General features: G+C 41.4%; 1 pseudogene; it reads left to right on the top strand.

The window, feature by feature from the left end:
* LOC120224772 overlaps window positions 1–3,886 on the top strand; it is a 43,977-nt pseudogene extending 40,091 nt beyond the window's left edge.
* The last annotated feature ends 1,588 nt before the right edge of the window (window positions 3,887–5,474 follow it).

Here is a 5,474-nt window from a genome sequence, read left to right as displayed (position 1 = left end):
GAGGACCAAGGGGGAGAAGAAGGGCGGAAATGGTGGGGGAAAGGGAGAGAGGCAAACCATGAAAGACTCTTGAATGCTGACAAAAACTGAGGACTGATAGATGTAGGGGGGAGGGGGGATGGGCATGGAGGAGGGCACTCGTGGGGATGAGCACTGGGTGTTATGTGGAAACTAATTTGACAATAAACTATTTGTAAAATAAAAAATAAAAAAATAAAAATAAAAAAACTATGCATTATTCACAAAAAATAAATAAATAAAATATTTTTCTTTATCTCTACTTTTTGACATTTTAATTACTATGTGTTTTGGTGTGGACCTCCTTGGGTTGATTTTGCAGTTGAATCTCTGTGCCTACTGTATCTATATATCTGTTTCCTTCTCCAATTTAGGGAAGTTTTCAGCTAGAACTTCTTCAAATAATTTTTCTGCCCTCTTTTCTCTCTCTTCTTCTGGGATCCCTATAATGCAGATGTTATTACACTTGATGGAGTCACTGAGTTCCCTAAGTTTATTCTCATTTTGCATATTCTCACCTGCTCAGCTTTATTATATTCCATTACTCTGTCCTTCATGTCACTGATTTGGTCTTGTGCTCCTTCTGGCCTGCTGTTTATTCCATCTAGTGTATTTTTTATTACAATTATTGCGTTCTTCATCTCTGACTGGTTCTTTTTATTCCCTGTGGTAAGGATCTCACTGTTGTCCTTCGTCTTTTATCCAGTCCACTGAGTCTCTTTATGATCATTACTTTAAATTTTCTATCAGGCAATGCTTATCTCCATTTCTTCTAGGTCTCTTGTGATTTTGTCCTATTTTTTCATTTGGGACATATCCCTCAGTCTCATCTTTTTCCCTTACTTTGTGTGTTTGTTTCTCCGTGTTAGGAAAGTCAGCTACCTCTTCTACTCTTGAAGGTAATGGCCTTATGAAGAAAAGGTCCTATAGTGTCCTGCAGTGTAGTGTCCCCTGTTTTCTAGAACCAGGTGCTTCAGAGAGTGTCTTATATGTTGCATGTGTCCTGCTATTCAGTCCCAGCCACTCTTTCCTTCAGTAAAGTTGTCTGGAGAGGCTCTCTTTGCCTGTTTTGGTCAGTGTTTGGTCCCTGGCCAAGTGGGGTGTATTTTAATGATGTGTGCCCTGCTCTGTTTGCAAAATGAGACCTTCACTGCCAGAATTTAGGTCTTGGGTTAGGAGACAAGATGTTTTCAGGGTTTGCATCAGTCTTCTGGAGGAGGGGACCTGCAGTGCTGAGACTGAGGCAAGCATGACTGGAAAAGGCAGACCCACAAAAGCTTGGGCAGCAGGTCTTGTTGCAAACAAGTTAGGTATCAAGTGTCAGAGCTGTGCTGGTTTCCACAAGTGGCCATGTGTCTATGCTAGAGGATCTGGTATGGAAATGGCCTCTGCCAGTTCCTTTCTCCCTGGTGGTATCTCCCTATGACCCCTGCCCCTCTGGGCCATGCTCTGAGATGAATAAATAACTCTCCCTCCTGTGTACCCCAGGCCTTTTTCAAACTGCTGCTTCTATGCTTCTCTCCACTGGCTGTCATTCTGTCTCTTTAAGGGTAGAGACTCAGCTTCCTACCACCCTCCTGGGTCTCACAGAGCTGAGCCTGTTGATTTTTTAAATTCTAGGTTTTAAACCCCATTGGTTGTAAGAACTCACGAAATTTGGCCCCTCTTACTATCAAATTCAAATGTTATGGGGATTTTTCTTCCCCAAGCAGGTTACCCTAGGTGATAGTCTATTTCTTGTCCTTCCCCACACCCTTAGCTCCCTCTTGACCTCAGTTGGGTACAGTGCATTTTGCTAACAAACCATATCTCTGCCCTTCCTACCTTCTTCTATGTGGCCTCTTCTCTATCTTTAGCTATGGAGCTTGTTCTGCCAGTCTTTGCACTGTTTTCTGGATTATTTTTGCTGATGTGAGTGTTACATAGTTGTATCCAGAGGCATAGGATCCTCTTATTCTGCCATCTTCCCCTGAAGTTTATAATGTGCATTTTAAAAGTGAGAATGTATTTCATATACTTATATTTTTTTTATTTTTTAATTTAAAAATATACTTGTGATCTCTAGCCACAGGCCAAGAATCCAAAGTGGCTTCCTATGGGCACTGTAACACCCAAAGGCCTTCCTCATTACCATGTGGTCAGCCTCAGATTGCCCACTCTGGTCTCCCTTGGTCCTACTTCAGCCTGACAGTCTCCACAGCTTTCCTAGGTTCTTCCCTAGTTTTTGGTTGGAATTTCCCTTTCTGCCACTCTTAAAAGCATTTATTCATCATTCATTCAAATCCATGAACCATTTTTGAGTACCCAGTATTTGCTAACAGCTGAGAATAAAATTATAAATAAAAACATACATAGCTCTTTCTTATGATCTGTAGCTTGCAGTTAGTACTCTAAAGTGGGAAGAGCTTGGCCACCATATGAAGTTTTAGTTTCAGCTCTGCATGACTTGGGATACAGTGTCCTCATCTGTAGCATGGGATATTAATGCAACCTATCTCACAATGTTATAGTGAGGATTCAATAAAATAGTGCAAGCAATTCATAGAGCAGAGTTTCTGGAACATAGCAACTGCTTAGAGAATATTAACCTTTATCCATGTACTTAATATTTTCCTGCACTCACCTTTCCAATAATAATAGTTATTATAGCAAATATTTATATTGCTTGTATTATGTATCAGGCACTATACTAAACGTTTTACACCTATTAGCTCATTCAAGCTATCAAAACCCCCATGAAATAGATACTAGTTTCTCCATTTCCAGGTTAGAAATTTAAAGCACAAGTTAAACACCTTGCACAAGATCCACAACTAGGGACACTTGGAGTTCTCGGTGCCTGGCGCAACTTCCTTCAAAATATCTACTGTTCAAGAAATTTCTGCAATCTCAGCTTGGAGAGTGATCACTCCACACCTCCGAGTGCATGTGGGTCAGTCAAAGCATACACCAATTTTTATGCTGAGCATGATGCTCTGAACATTGAAATGGCGATCAAGACCAAAGGTCTGGATAAGGTCACCATTGTCAACATTTTGGCTAACCCAGCAATGAACAGGGGCAAGATATTGCCTTCATCTACCAGAGAAGGACCAAAAGGTAATGTACATCAGCACTAAAATCAGCCTTGTCTGGCCGCCTGGAGACCATGATTTTGGTCCTATTGAAAATATCTGTGCAGTATGTTTCTGAGCTGAAAGCATCAATGAAAGGTCTGGGAACTGATGAGGACTCCCTCATTGAGATCATCTGCTCAAGGATCAACCAGAGGTTTCAGGAAATTAACAGAGTCTACAAGGAAATGTACAAGACTGCTCTGGAGAGGGACATTGTTTCAGACATATCTGGTGACTTCTGCAAGCTGATGGTTGCCCTTGCAAAGGTAGAAGAGCAGAGGATGGCTCTATCATTGCTTATGAACTGATTGACAATATCTGTGATCTCTACAATGCTGGATTGAAGAGGAAAGGAGATGATGTGCCCAAGTGGATCAGCATCATGACCAAGTGGAGTGTGTTTCACCTCCAGAAAGTATTTGTCAGCTACAAGAGCTACAGCCCTTATGACATGCTGGAGAGCATCAAGAATGAGGTCCAGGGAGACCTGGAAAAAGCTTTCTTGCACTTGATAAGTTGCATTCAGAACAAGCCCCTGTATTTTCCTGACTGACTATACGACTCCATGAAGGACAAGGGGACTTGTGATAAAATCCTGATTAGAATCATGGTCTCTTGCAGTGAAGTGGATATGTTGAAAATTAAGTCTGAACTCAAGAGAAAGTATGGAAAATCCCTGTACTACTGTGTCCAGCAAGACACGAAGTGGGCTTACCAGAGCACTGCTGTACCTGTGTGGTGGGGATGACTGAGGTCCACAACAGCATGAGCGTCAGGAGTGGTACTCCTTCATTTCCGACTAACAGTTCTAGAAACTAGCTTGTGACTAACAGTCCCCTTATGCCCATCCCTGCAAGGATGATGTTAGCATTGCCCCATTCCCACTCTTATTTCAGTTGCCGAAGCATTGCCTGCATCTCATGTCCAGTCTCTCCTTTTAGCCAAAGAAATGAACATTCCCAAGAGTTGGAAGTGAAATCTATGATGTGAAACATTTTACTTCTTGTGTACTGTGTCATAAGCAGACGAATAAACTGAATTTTTACTTAAAAAAAACCCCAACTTGCCCAAGATCATATAGTTAATAAGTGGCAGAGATGATATTTGAAGCAAAAACTGTTTACTGCCAGTCTGTTTGTAACTGTTCTTTGTCCCTCATAAGCATCTCTATGGCTATGGGCCCCTGTTCTTCCACCTCCAAAATCCATTTCTCTGTTTCTTCATTCATTCAACAGATCCGTATTAAAGACCTACAATGTGCCAGGCCCTGTTCTAGGCATAATGCTATAACAATAACAAGGTCTGCCAACATGAAATATCTAGTGGGGTATAACAGGTGAAGGAAGAGTGGTGAGAGAAAATGAATTAATCTATAATATAGCATCATGTAGTTGTACATGTTTGAAGTAAATAAAGTAGAGATGAGTTTTATTGGCTTTGTCTGAACCAGTCACTAGTTGCAAATTAAGACAGTTACTCCTTTTTGGAGAAAGTCAGGTTTGCTACCTATTGTTCTGAGCTCACAGGAAGGCACATGGCTTCTGTGACAGCTTTTTTTCTCACTTAATTCCCTCTTGCCTGCTGAGATAGAAGAAAATTACAGCATATTCTCTTTCAGAAGCCTAAGCTCCTGAGAAGCCTTCCCACTTATTCCTGTTTCACAGGACCCAAATCTTTCTCGGTCCATTTACATAGCAAAAATTACAAGGTACCCTGAAGATGGAGAATGCTCAGCTCTCTCCCAGCTCAGGTTCTCAACTCTTCCCAGGTCCCAGAAGCTCTCTTCCCAGCCCGGCCACAAGTGGATGATATCACAACATTCCAATCAAGTCAGTCTAACATGGATCAAAGTATTTCCAACATCCAATAACCATCTGTTCCACTTTGGGCCCTTTAAGCCAGGGCACTCTGCCATGCATTATGCATCATAATATCAAGCTTAAAAGTAAAGCAGTCAGCTATTTTACCAGCAAAATGGGTTTATTCAGGAATAGCAGGAGAATTTAAAGTCAGGATATGTAAGCTATAGCAAACCATGCATGAATCCAGAGATCAAAGGAAAGGAACATTAAAGAGAAAAGGGGAATTCTGGGGGGTTATCTTTTTGAATGATAGTGTAATCATGGCACAGAGATGCAAAAGCATCTGACTCTGGGGGTTCCAAACAGACCAGGCTTGGCCACTTGCCAATGACAAAATCCAAAAGTATAGAAATGAGTGGTGGGGAAACAAGAATTTGGGTCAGTGAGGGCAACACTAAGAAGACAGTGGACTAATGTCTCAAAGCCTGTCTCCAAAGTGCTGAAAATACTTCTAGGTTTATGTAAGGAAAATGTGAAA

This window comes from Hyaena hyaena, unplaced genomic scaffold, assembly GCF_003009895.1.
Source record: "Hyaena hyaena isolate Hyena2069 unplaced genomic scaffold, ASM300989v1 scaffold_1257, whole genome shotgun sequence".
Taxonomy (NCBI): Eukaryota; Metazoa; Chordata; class Mammalia; order Carnivora; family Hyaenidae; genus Hyaena; species Hyaena hyaena.
Note: the sequence above shows the minus strand (reverse complement) of the source record. Positions and strands in the feature narration are given on the sequence as shown.